At 35.1% G+C, this 13,607-nt stretch overlaps 2 protein-coding genes across 10 annotated transcripts in view; one reads left to right on the top strand and one right to left on the bottom strand.

Moving 5' to 3' along the window:
- Positions 1–13,607, bottom strand: part of LOC123869931 — a 34,219-nt gene that overhangs the window by 5,389 nt on the left and 15,223 nt on the right. The window contains exons 2-3 of the mRNA XM_045913037.1: positions 12,898–12,912; positions 1,474–1,482 (exon numbers count right to left, since the gene is read on the bottom strand). The gene's annotated coding sequence lies outside the window, so the exon portion shown is untranslated. The remainder of the gene's footprint in view (positions 1–1,473; positions 1,483–12,897; positions 12,913–13,607) is intronic.
- Positions 1–13,607, top strand: part of LOC123869929 (dachshund homolog 2) — a 194,729-nt gene that overhangs the window by 166,721 nt on the left and 14,401 nt on the right. The gene's annotated exons all lie outside the window — the stretch shown is intronic.

The raw sequence follows: 13,607 nt of genomic DNA, 5'->3' as shown, positions 1-13,607 counted from the left end.
GACGTCGAAGCCATTGAAACCATATGATTTGATTGCAGGATATCGTATTTATGCTGCTAATATCATATTTAGACTACTAATTTTGAATCTGTTATTAGTATCTTCATGTTCTCGAATTGAAATTGGAGTATAAACAGAAGTGTCTGCTTTTGGCTTTGTTACGTTAGAAATAGATTTACAGCGAACTTCTGTTGTTAAATTCATAATCATCATCATCATTTTGGTAAAGTGTATTTTGATATAAGAATTAAAAATAAATGTTCTTTTAGTTATCAGTGTATTATTTGGAATGCAAACTTCTTAAGTTGCGTTGGGTGGTTTTTGGACAGTCAAAAACTTCGCTTCAGCGACAGCGTCGCTTCACCGACATGCTGATAATAGTGCTCGGAGTGCTAGTAGATGTAAAAAATTTCAAATTTCAATTTTTGATGCTACTATTTATTTGAGAATCCAAAAAACCACTGTTTTATTTTATAGTTTTAACTTTTGTTACCAGTCTCTTCTACCAATTTTTTTCTTCAATGGTTATTTCAACATTGGTCACAACACATAACAAATCCGAATATTTTATTACGAGTAGAATATGTATCTACAGATACATTGAAAATCCTAAGAGCATTAGTAAGAAAGTATTAGTAGGTAAATATTTTCTAGTCTTGGGATATGGCACTGAAAAAATGTGTTGTTTGCTTTCTAGCTAACATACGATGTATGTATGAAGTCAATAAAATCAATCTTGTTTTCGTGTAAACCGTCCGGCGGGGCGTGAAAGATGATTCCGTTTATACTTTCATTCGGTAGCGACCAGTCGTTTTCTGCTTTAAGCTCTCGATTTATCGAGTTATTGGTTTTTATCGAGAATTCGTCTGCTTGTTTATCTTGCGCTATTACGGAGTTCTTATTGCTTCAAGTGTTTATCAGATGTAGGATTAGATTTGTTTTTCGATTTCGTATTTATTTATCCTGAATTTTTATTATTTAACTCTACCTACTATTTCTACAAACAGTTTAACTTTTACGTGGTATTTTGTTTTGCCTACCTACTCAGTAGTTTTTATAACAAACCCATATTATAATTCTTTTTAAAAGGCTCAAAATGAAAAGATATATCTAGAAAAATATAACAAGATAGTATTCTAGGTATAATGATGGTACTACTGACCAGACGGAGTCTCTACAAAAATGAATTATTTCGGGCCCTCTCAACCCCGCATAATCGAATCATGTGAGCAGAATCGATTTATGGAAACCCTTTTCCCTTGTTCATTATATTTGCACTAACGAAAATTAGTACTTCTTTATTTGGGTTGAAATATTACAAAACTGATTTATTGTATCGATTGAATTTGAATCGATGAATGCTTTGATAACATAAGTTGTAATGGGCGACAATTTGACAACACGAGAGTTAGTTACGTGTCACGAACTGTAATAGTGTTACACAATGTGATAATAGTAAAAGCTATTTTTTATTAAAATAAACTATACTTAACTATCTACTAAATATCTAAAGATCTCAAGTAGGTACAATAATGTTCAATGCGTGGAATATTGAAAATTAATTCATGAACTGAGAAGGTAGAATAAATAGAATACAACTGTAGAAGAGGCCAGAACCGCCAGAACCTAGAAAGGTCCACAAAATGATGTGTTTCTTACTTCAGAAGGCTCTGACAGACTGAGGTATTAATAGTAAGTAATTAATAACAGACTTTGAATACGAACTCAAATAATACAATTTTCGAAGAAATATACCTGTCTGTACTACCAAAGATATTAAACTATCTATAAATTTTTATACAAAATGATTTTAAAAGGTTTTGTTACGAGAAATTGAGTAGGTTCCGAAAACTGATAAATCGATGTGACGAGGGCGGTCGGATCGTTTTAAAAATAAATTTAAAAAAATCAAATTAATTGAATCTCTTAATATTGCATCAATATAAAAGACCACTCCACGTGCACGGTTTTATGAATTGACTGATAAAAAATTGGATACTTACGCACAACAGAATGCTTTTCGTTTAATTACTCACGGAAAATTTACTCAATAAAATTTTGCAACCTAACACTGCCACTGTCGGTGGTCGCTTGTAACATTGTGGAGCCACTTTAACTTTTTAAGCTTCTGTTTACAACCGGCATTTAAAGGTACATATTATTATCGAGTTTTCTTCAGGTACATAATATGCATACAATGTTTAACTTATTTTCGATAAATAGACAATAGACATCTGTAATGAAAACAAAAATAAAAATTCTTCGAATTCGTTAGAACACTGAACACACTTACCTAAGTAAGTAAGATTTTGAAGCTATACTAGTAGTTGTTAAAATCTTTGGCGGTCCTAAATGATAGGTATTTTTTTTTTCAAAAACTATCTGACACCTATAAATTAATAATACTGATTTAAAATATCTATTCCAAGTATCACTCGAAGGAGAAAACCCAAATAATTTAACCTGACTTTTTTTAAATTGTTTTAAATAGCCAGCGGTAAAGGGTTTCTATACTAACTGTCCTCAACTTTACAACTGTTACAGATTATTTTTAAAATCGCTGTTACAAACAGACAGATAGGTACATGATCTGAACGAAAATTTGAGTGTTCCTTGCCTTGCCCTAAAGTTGGCCTACTTATTCATTATACGTATAAAGGTAAAGTCCGAATAAAACTGTAATAAAAATCACCAAAACTTAGAAAAAAGTTTATATAATTTGTAGACAATAAAATATTTGATAAATGACATTTCGAATAACTCTATACACTGCGCGCCATTTAAATTAATAAACTGTCGGCACCTGTTAGTGTGTACAAATGGTCGGGACATAGGTTTCCCGCCCTGGTTTCCCGACAGGGGCGATTCGCGCCCCCATGATGAATTCACCTTTTATTTTGTCCCACTTCACTCGATTGAGAGTGATTTTTGAGCGTGAATGGGCAGCCAGTGTAATTTGCCACTGACAGCTCGAAATGCGCATTGAAAGCTATAAAGGACTGGACCAAACTCAATCACGGTTGTTTTTTGTTTGGGCCCAAGTAAAACGGAAAAGTTTATAGCGAATATTGTCGGAGTTTGGAAATTCGATTTTTATTCGTTCTTACCTTCTCATATTTTAGGTTAAAAATGTGATGTAGACCGTAATGCTTGTTTTTAGGGTTCCATACCCGATGGATGCCAACGGGAACCTTATTAGTAATAGCCTCAGCTGTCCGTCCGTCTGTCTGGCAATAGACTATACCCATCTCATAAGGCTAATAGGTAGTGTAAGGTTATTTTTAAAAATTGATTTGAGTTGTCAAAAATAATATAAAATTATTAATTTATCTAATGCAGGTAGTTTGATAAAATCGATATTTGGCTCATTCGATGTCATACAATCTGTTGCTAGGAGGCCAACAAGATTGAACTTGCATAAATACGGGTGTTTTGAAGGTTCTAGTTTAGTCTCCTTCTGAGATTCGGAGCGATATCGCATATTTTCGGTATTTGGATTGTGAACTGAATAATTAGATGTTGTGATAGCAATCACGCTCTAATTAAATTATTTATTTTGGCATTAGTTTGTTTAGATTAAAACTCTCGGATAACCTTACACATTAAACTTGTGTTTTTTTTGTGTTGGTTTTGGAGAGGACATTCCAATAATTCGATAAAAATATTTAAATAATACCTGCTTTTCTGAGTGACGCCAATAATTCAGAAGCGGGACGTGTCTCACGTTGTCTTAATTTCACTTTGGTATCTTTTTGTAAATAACCCACATTTGATTAAAATTTTTATTGAGTTTGATTTGGTGATTAAAATTTTTAGTTTTTTTTTAAAGAATTTAGTCTTTTGTGAAGTGGAAAGTAATTTGCAATAAGTGGTTCAGATTTTGTATACATCGAATGAGAAGTTAGTTGTTTGGATTTATTGTTGACTTGATATTAAAACTGAGAGTTCGGCAGTTCAAGGGTAGGTTTTAATGATTTGACGGAGGGCAGGATAGCCCATGATTTGGATTTGACTTAGGGCAGGGAAGCCCGCGACTGACATGACAAGACTGATTAGAAACACGAGGACGTGTTAAATTCAGGACGGCCGAACTGTAAGGTTATTTTTAAAAATTGATTTGAGTTGTCAAAAATAATATAAAATTATTAATTTATCTAATGCAGGTAGTTTGATAAAATCGATATTTGGCTCATTCGATGTCATACAATCTGTTGCTAGGAGGCCAACAAGATTGAACTTGCATAAATACGGGTGTTTTGAAGGTTCTAGTTTAGTCTCCTTCTGAGATTCGGAGCGATATCGCATATTTTCGGTATTTGGATTGTGAACTGAATAATTAGATGTTGTGATAGCAATCACGCTCTAATTAAATTATTTATTTTGGCATTAGTTTGTTTAGATTAAAACTCTCGGATAACCTTACACATTAAACTTGTGTTTTTTTTGTGTTGGTTTTGGAGAGGACATTCCAATAATTCGATAAAAATATTTAAATAATACCTGCTTTTCTGAGTGACGCCAATAATAGAGAGTTGAAATTTTCACTGAGTATGTATTTCTGTTGCTGCTATAACAACAAACAATAGAAAACTCAAGGTGGCAAATTTTAAAATGGCTGTCATGCAAATTTAAAAAAGTATATTTTGTTTTATCTTGTACGATGGTATGGAACCATATGGTGTTCAAATGCGCTTCGCGCTTGGCCAGTATTTTTTTACGTTCACTTTTTACCTTTAGGTTATATGTTTTAGGTTAAAGCTGTGACGTAATGCTGTTATTTTTAAACATAAGAAGTTAACAACAATAGCTATGTGAGAAACTGCAATATGGTAAGTGATTCAAAAATCTGAAAACAACAGTTTAAACATAATGTTCGAAGATTTCGCCTCTCAGCCCAATAGTAACTCATTTAAATTTTATAGACGAAGTTTAGTTAGCAATACCATAACAAAACTTAGAATCTTAGCGAAACATTCGAGCTTTGCCCCTTACGAATAGTTGTTAGACAATAAATTATTTAATAACCCTCGGCTCTTACCCGACCTGTGCACTTAATCAGGGAGTATATTCGACGGAATCACCTCTTTAGAAACAATTAATTCGGTCTTGATTAGGGACGTTGCACTTACAAGATGTCTTTGTGGTGGCTAATAGACGTGGGTTCGCAGGAGACTATAAACTTAACAAAACTATCTACCAGCACATGTGGTATAGAAATTCACCTTTTGAGTAGAGAATCACATAGGTACAATTCGTTGATTTCGCAAGTATGTCGAAAAGTAGAATAGGTTTTTAACAATAAAAATCTGCACGTAGGTACATTATTGACTTAACGAAGAGAGGTGTTCAGAATCTACTTGGTAGGATTTGCATTTGTCTGACTGCCCATTTATCTGTCTGCCAAAGCCTTATATTATAATGCCTGAATTAATGAAAATAATGAGGTACTTCACATTAACAATGTGTAAATTAGCCCAATGCCGAAAATAGTAAATATACCGACCCGCGACTTCATCCACGTAGATTTGTGTTTTTTTGTAAATCCAGTGGGAACTCTTTGATTTTCCAGCATTTTCCGTCCCCGGAATGTAGCTAACTTTGTACCGGCTGGACTCTTTCAACAAAATCGGTTAAACTATTGGGCTGTAAAAGCTAGCAGACAGACAGACACACTTTCCATAAATATAAAAAGGCATTTATAACATTAGTATGGAGGATATTCCATTTTTCCTAGCGCGAAAGAAATATACTACCTGCCTTATTTTTCCCTGTAATGTTTGCCAAAACTTTACATTAGTTGTTGATAATGGCGTTAACACCGAAATTTTGGAATTAATTTGTCTTGGACTTGGACTGTTAACAAGATACAAAACAAGTGGCCCAAATTTATGAACCCGAGGACTCAGTTCATGGCAAACTACTTCTTATTCAGTGGTATAGCCTTTCTTTGTAACGAAATATTACTACGGAATAATATTATAACGGAATATTTTGCAGCAAAAGCTATTGACAGCCAGGCTGATCCGTTGTGCAAAAAATGAGCCAGCCCTTCTGTCACCCGATGAGGCTATTAAACGCGGTGAAAATATGTCTCGTAAAAATATTTGTGAGAATTGAGATCGATTGGAATATATATAAATAAACCAGTATGTACTTGTACATATTTATTCTTGTCAAATCCATTGAACGAACAATAGAATAGTAATTGGTTTACTTCTCCGAGGAGAGTAACTTCAAAGTTTCAAGTTTCAAAGGTAAAAGTCGTTTAATTATTCGTCCCAAATGACCATCGCTGACCGCTACATTACAACCCCACGAACAGTCGGTTCCTCTTACAACTCAACTGACAAACTACAGCAGGTATTATACATATTGTGATATCTATTAACCATATCCATTGAAATAATCACGTCAATCCGTTGCTCCGTTGCAACTTTATTGAAGGACCACAACAAACAAACTTTCACTTTTTAACCCCCGACCCAAAAAGAGGGGTGTTATAAGTTTGACGTGTGTATCTGTATATCTGTGTGTCTGTGTATCTGTGTATCTGTGTATCTGTCTGTGGCATCGTAGCGCCTAAACGAATGAACCGATTTTAATTTAGTTTTTTTTGTTTGAAAGGTGGCTTGATCGAGAGTGTTCTTAGCTATAATCTAAAAAAAATGGTTCAGCCGTTTAAGAGTTATCAGCTCTTTTCTAGTTTTCTTGTAGAAAAGAAGGTTAGATAACCGTTAGGTTCATAATATTATATCAATAGACAAATGTCAAGCTGTCAAGATGGACGTTGCCTAAATACATAATTATTTATTTGAAAATGATGTTTTGGAAAACTCAAATACTTTGGATCGTCGGGGGTGTTATAAATTTTTAATTTACACTTGTATAATATTAAGTAGTGATTTCTGTATCTACCAAATTTCTTCAAAATCGGTTAAACGGATGAGCCAAAAGCAGCAGATAGCTAGAGTACGGATTCATAGAAAAAGTTTTTAGAATCGATCTATGAACTTTTTCTCTTTAACAAAATGCGACAAGGGGTTAGGTACCCGTTCGATGTCCAGGGTCGGTGAAGTTCGACCGCTTTATTACTGTGTCCGGCTTTAAGTGGGTGTAAAGTTTCAACACCCTTTGATTTACTTACCATGCGGGGAATAGGTATGCTTAGAATTGGATCTTTACTTCAGTTCTTCCTTCTATACGTAGCTAAATATATTCGTATGTTATGAATTCAATCGTTATTTTATGTGATGTAACATCTGTTTGGTAATTCTAACAATAGTTACCAAGGGAATAACTTGGAATACTAACCGCATAATGGACCCCACAATTATTACTCTAATGCCTATAGAGGACTACCTTAATCCCCTAATCGGAAGCCAAACTAACGTGGCGCCGTCCCGCATAGAAATATCTTAAATTGGCAACACGGTCCGGCGGGCCGTCCATAAAACATCTTAATGAGTACACCCAGCAGCTGCGGAGCCCCATATTGCCGCTCTCATATCCATGCAAACTACCCGCCGACTACGTCTTAGCGAGCTTACTTTCCTCCTCCATGTTTACAAGTCGACAACTAATTTGTTGCAATATGTGCATAGGACAACATTACGAGCGCTATCTCTTGCGTGCGTGTCTTGCATACGTTTACCTCCTGCCTCGCCGCGACGTAACTCCACCTGACCCTTCAACGGAATCCCTCCTGTATTCAAATTCACTCCGGCCGGCCATTTGGACACGGATTTGTTATAAGATTAAAGGAAGATTTCACTTGTGAAACAATATGGCAACCGATTTACATATTTCGTTTCCTTATTAGTTTCGGGATATTTGTTTTGGGGCCGCCGAATTTACATCCACTGACCGATTAAATGGCCCTTAGGCATCTTTAATGGGGGTGCCGCGTGGTCGTTGTTGGCCTTAGCAAATGTGTGCTTATGCGTAATTGAATATTTTATGGGCTGGAGTAAATTTAGTGCGGAAACTTTATTGATTTCTAGTTTGCATTGCGTTTCCACGGGTAAGCTTCGTTTTGCGGTTGAAAATATTTGAATACGTTTCAAGTGCTCATTGAGCTGAGTCAACGTTGACTTTTAAATCTCGCCTGTTCAGTTGTCGCATGTGTTTATCGTGGGCATTTATCTGTTGACTGTTTATATTTCGCGGTTGACATTTACCCTCTGTTTCAACAAGCTCATCCTGTTCCCGACGAGTTTCTTTCATTCGCCGTACGAGTGCTCGCGTTGCATTACCTCTATTCAAGTCGAGATAGCTTCACTTAGTTTCGTCCTTTTCAGTGCGGCTGGGTTAATTTCTGCATCTTTATTATTCGAGTGGCCGGTATACGTAGTCTAGTCAGTCTGGTAGCGTAGATTGTGTGGCGGAAAGCAAACTTGAATTGTTGGTCGCGTGGAGGTAATGAACGCACGGGTGGGACATGGTGTGCTGCTGCAGGCGCCTGGTTCGAGCGAGAGGCACGTCGCAGCGGGCGAGGGGGGAGCTGGCGGTGGGAAGGGAGGATGCAACGCGTCCTGTATGCACAGCGCCGCTTCCGCATTCGTTAATGCAAAAGCGGGCACAGACTTCAGGTGTACATTTTCAGCGCTCGTGTGCTTTATACTCGATGCTAAGGCGCGCGTCTTTGTGAAATGTTAAGCCTTAATTATTATTACATTTTATCTCGTCTATGCTTCATACTCTTCGCTGGGTTTTAAATATAGGAACACACGAACCTGGAATGGAAGCTGTTTACGTTAGTAGTTTCGAATGCAATTATGGAAGCAGACGCATAATATTAAAATACTGAGCGTAAAGATTGATGTTATTAAATTCCTTTTCTTATTTCCATTCCGTTCTGATTCTAATAAGCATAAAAAGGATATCCAGCGGCTTAACAATTCATTATTACATTCATTCATTTCGGGTTCATTAAAATCGCATTAGGATTAATTTTTCTCGTCCCCGTTTTAATTTGCAGTTTGCCAAGGGGATCTCTGGCCGGCTGCAATCACCCAGTGTCAATATTTGCTGAATGTTACCTGCGCTATGTTTTATGATATTGTACGCAAAGCTGAACATTTTTCGCGGTTTTATTTGACTTATCTCTTAGTTTTTATGAATCGTTTATGATAATGATGATGTGTGTTCATTCCACAAAAGCTGGTGGGATTTGTGGCTATAATACCTACCCACGTGATTCATTATGTTTTACAGTAAGAACCACTATCGTTTTGGTGTAAGTAGCTACTTCTTATAGTATAGACATGATATTGATTAAAGGAACCCGTTGGAACTTTAGTCATAATGGTTAGTCAATTTTTAAAATTTAGCAATTAACGTAATTAATGGCTGTAATATTTACTTATCATCCATCTATCACCTCATAATCTTCACTTATATTATTCTTGCGTAAATATTATGTGTCATCCCTAAATGAAATGTCCAATATGTCATAAATAATGATTAAATGTTTTTTGTCGGCCATAACGATTAACGACTAGACGTCCAATTTCAGTAATATCGCGTCAACATCATAATAAAAACGAAACATAAATATTGTATAGTAATAACTAACTATGCTTGATAGCTCGTTTGTAAATAAGAAAGCTACGTAATAATTAGGTAGTTCGTTCTAGTAGCTTTGCTACAAACACCAAGTACCAACTGCTTACCATAATATAGTCTAAATTTCTGTGACTTTAACCTTCGATCAAGCATTTACTATTTAGTGCTTATGTTTGTGTCATAGTAGTAGCCTAAAACATCAAAATATTTAAAAACTGTCATTAGAACTAGTCAGGCATACACCGACAAAAGCCGTTTTCTTACCTTGCCGTGTTCATAGGTAGGTACCTTTGATGGATTAAAATATTAATTATGTTAAAAATAACTATTTTCCCCTCTCAGTTTAATAAGCGAGAAGCTTTGCTAGGATAAGGTACAATACAACTACGGGTGGGTTTTGAACCTTTAACTTTTCAGATAGTATCCGCTCCTTGACTCCTCACAGCAGAAATAGCCCAGTGATTGTTGGCTTCCTATTCGGGACGTTCAGGGTTCGATTCCGGGCATGCACCTCTAACTTTTAAAGGCTTAGGTGACAGCACTATGGCCTAAACGCTTCTTATTCTGCGAAGAGATCCGTTTTCAGCAATGAGGCAACTATGGGTTGACACTAAACCTCTGTATATCTACTTCTATTTATTTATTAGTTTTGTACGATTCTCATGTGAAGATTCGCCTTAAAAGTAATATCAGACAGATGCGTTTCGATTTTCTATCGCAGGAATCGAATGTAAATCGATATTTTTCTCAAATCGTTGCACTGAAGCCTCACGATATCATCATTTGCACGCGACATGGCCCCTTCCAAACATCTACGTTATTAATTCAGGCATATTAATAAAGGTGTCGCGTTACGACCACACTCGTGTCGCAGGAAGCATGGCCCGGTGAGCCATTCCATCAAAATATTACCTTCGATCCCGAATTCATTATTTTTACTAGGAATCCGATTCTTTTTTGCTCATCGCATGAACATTAGAGTCTAATATTAGATGACAATAAACTTTGATTGATATACTTACCTACGCTACACAGTTATCTTCAGTCATCAGAAATTGCTTGAAAAGAAAAATTGGTAATACTTCATAATATTATATTTAGCCACTAGCGACCCGCCCCAACTTTGCACGGGTAGCTTATCACAATTTTCGTAGAGATATCTAATTTTTTGAAAATAAAATATAGCCTATGTCTCTCAGGAATAATGAAGCTTTCTACTGGTGAAAGAATTTTCTTAATCGATTCAGTAGTTCCAGAGATTACTTCCTACTAAAAAAAATTACAATATTATACTTAGTAAAGATAATAATTATAGTTTTTGGAAAAATATCTCGGTTCAAAAATATTTTGTGGTGGTATATGCTTTTGACGATTCAAAAGCACTTGTACTATTTATTTGAATACAAAATTATTCTATTTCTATTAAATTTAGTGCTATCGATGTTTTTACAAGCAATAAAAATGAGATAGGCTTCCAAATTGATATAACGTGACAGTGTGTAAATACCTACTTATCCTCCATTTTGTGACGTAACCCCCGTTAAAGTTACACGTTTATTGATACCTCCCCTCTACTATGTTTATAATTATTTTCGTCTTGGCAAAAATAAAATCAAGCAAAGCAGTTTTTTTTTTTTTCAAAAATACCAACAGACTTGCTGACGTCCGCGACGTCGTCGTCCCCGTTGTCTTAGGTTTTTACAAATCCCGTAGGAACTCTTTAATGTCCCGGGATTAAAAGTAGCTTATGTTACTCTTTATGTCAGCAAGTATATCGATGCAAAAAATCATGTCGATCCGTTGCTCTGTTGCGATGTGACTGCAGGACAAACCAACAAACAAAAACACTACTGCATTTATACTATGGACAGGTAGTAATGCTAATGTGCTACATTAAAAATAAAAGATATTATGAATCGAACCGAAAATAAATTCCACGAAGTGTGACAATTGAAATACCTACCACATTTTTTGTTTTAAAATATTTAGGTAAAAACAGGAAAGTGACGAGGAAAAGCTATTGTCATTGTCATTGTAAAATATAAAAAAGATACACTGAATCCGTAATTATCTGTTTTTAAAGTTTAGAATGTCCGAAATTGGTCGCATCGTGCCGGGGGCTGCAATATCGGATCCAGCATTTCACGCTCCGTAAGCTAAACCGTACCGATACGGATATAATAACCAGTGGAATGGTAACTATAAAGAGAGATTGTATTTTTTACTAACGTCGTAAGAAGTCGGAATGTCCGACCGGCCCTTTGATCGGTTTGATAAAACTGCCTGCAATTTTCTTTCTTTTTTTTTTCATAAAAATTTTCTTTGCCTTTATTGTATGAAAAATAAAGAATGGAATGTTGCGTTTAAAGATATGCTACACGTTCTTTGCTTGTGTATTTCCGCATCAGTTAACACGAAGATTAGAGAAATTTATTCCGCAAAAAATCCAAGTTAGTCCGAAATGCTTGTGAATAATAAATAAGCAAGAAGATACCTTAAATATAAATTTGAGTTTTTAGAAAGTTACTGAAATGTTGCTTATTTTTTATTTATTTTATTCATTTTGTACCAAAAACTTAAAAAAACTAAAACATAAATATTGAAGGGACATACATGTACAAGGACAATTAAGAGTTTCTATTAAGAGTTTCTAGAAAAGGTGAAAAAAAAAACAGAAAAAAATCTTCTGCTTTGGAGACAGACATAGACACCGTAACTTTTTGAGACAAAAAAAATTAATGAAACCAGATCTTGATGTAATTAATTAATTTAATAATAACAAATTTTTGCTAATGTTGCAACGACATCAAAATTGATCAATAATTTTAAATTTTTGACCAACCAAAATAATCATTTTGATAATACATTTTTGGCAGTATTTTCTTCGAAGAGTCACTCCAACCATCAACACCACTAATACATTTTCGCCCATGACTGTTCACAATCTTAAGTGGATATATCGCGTTATGGGTGAAGGTCAGCCGTAGCTCGTAACTCAGAGTCCCCACTCGTCCGACAAGAACAATAATCCGTACAATTTTGAGGAAAATGTTTATCGCAGAAGCCACTCGCCCCATAAATTTTGTGCAAATAAAATAAAAATAGATAAAAAGGTACCCGTTGACAAGAGGACTGCACTAGACTTGGCGATGACAGTTTAAAGTGCGTAGGTATTTGTTAGAAATATAAGAAACAGATCTCGAAAAATCGTAAGCACGATTTAAAAGTAAGCATTTTTAATTTTATTAAATAATTTTACATTTTTCACCTTTCTCAATTGCTATTTTTTTTTATTCATACTCTAACAGTAGTAAGAACTACTAGGAACCGAACGTTCAAACTAGGTCTCTGAAAAAAAAAATTGCTTAAAAACCTTGTCATCGTTTCTCACGCCAAAACAATAACTTAAAGATGTGCTAGTGGCGCTTATAATAGTGTATTCATCTACGACTCAGTATTCTCGAATAGCTTCAACAGTGTTTTAGAAACCTATACTTAGTTAAAAATGTAAAATCCTTCTACCTACACGTTTCGAACATTAAGATTCTTAGTAATGTTCCAAACAAACGTAGTTTGACTGTTATTTAAATAGTTAGAATCAAACTCAATTTTGTTTCTAGTTCTAAAGTTACACGGACAAGATTTGTATGTAGGTAAATCCTTGAACCCTTGAAACTAAATATTTTAGCGGAAAACTATTCAAACCACAGACACAGATATTAGTTCCTAGAATGTATCTACAAAAAATTGAGTTAGATTGGTTAGTATTTAAATGAAAACCAAACCACGCTTATATGAAAAACATTAGGGACACTTCTCTTAAGAAAAACACATCGTCATCTCCGTCGATTTCATCCCTTCAAGCAACCATACGTCTGATAACTGACACATCTTATCTGCCGAACATTATTTCATACACATCTATCGGAAAGCCATTCCGACTGTGTCTGATTTTATTCTAGGCAATTTATTTTCAATAAAGAACTATAAAAAGACTTATCTAAATGGCTCGGGCGCGACTGAGGGGAGTGGCTGTCATAAAC

This window comes from Maniola jurtina, chromosome 11, assembly GCF_905333055.1.
Source record: "Maniola jurtina chromosome 11, ilManJurt1.1, whole genome shotgun sequence".
Lineage (NCBI taxonomy): Eukaryota > Metazoa > Arthropoda > Insecta > Lepidoptera > Nymphalidae > Maniola > Maniola jurtina.
This window is presented reverse-complemented; position numbering and strand designations above follow the sequence as displayed.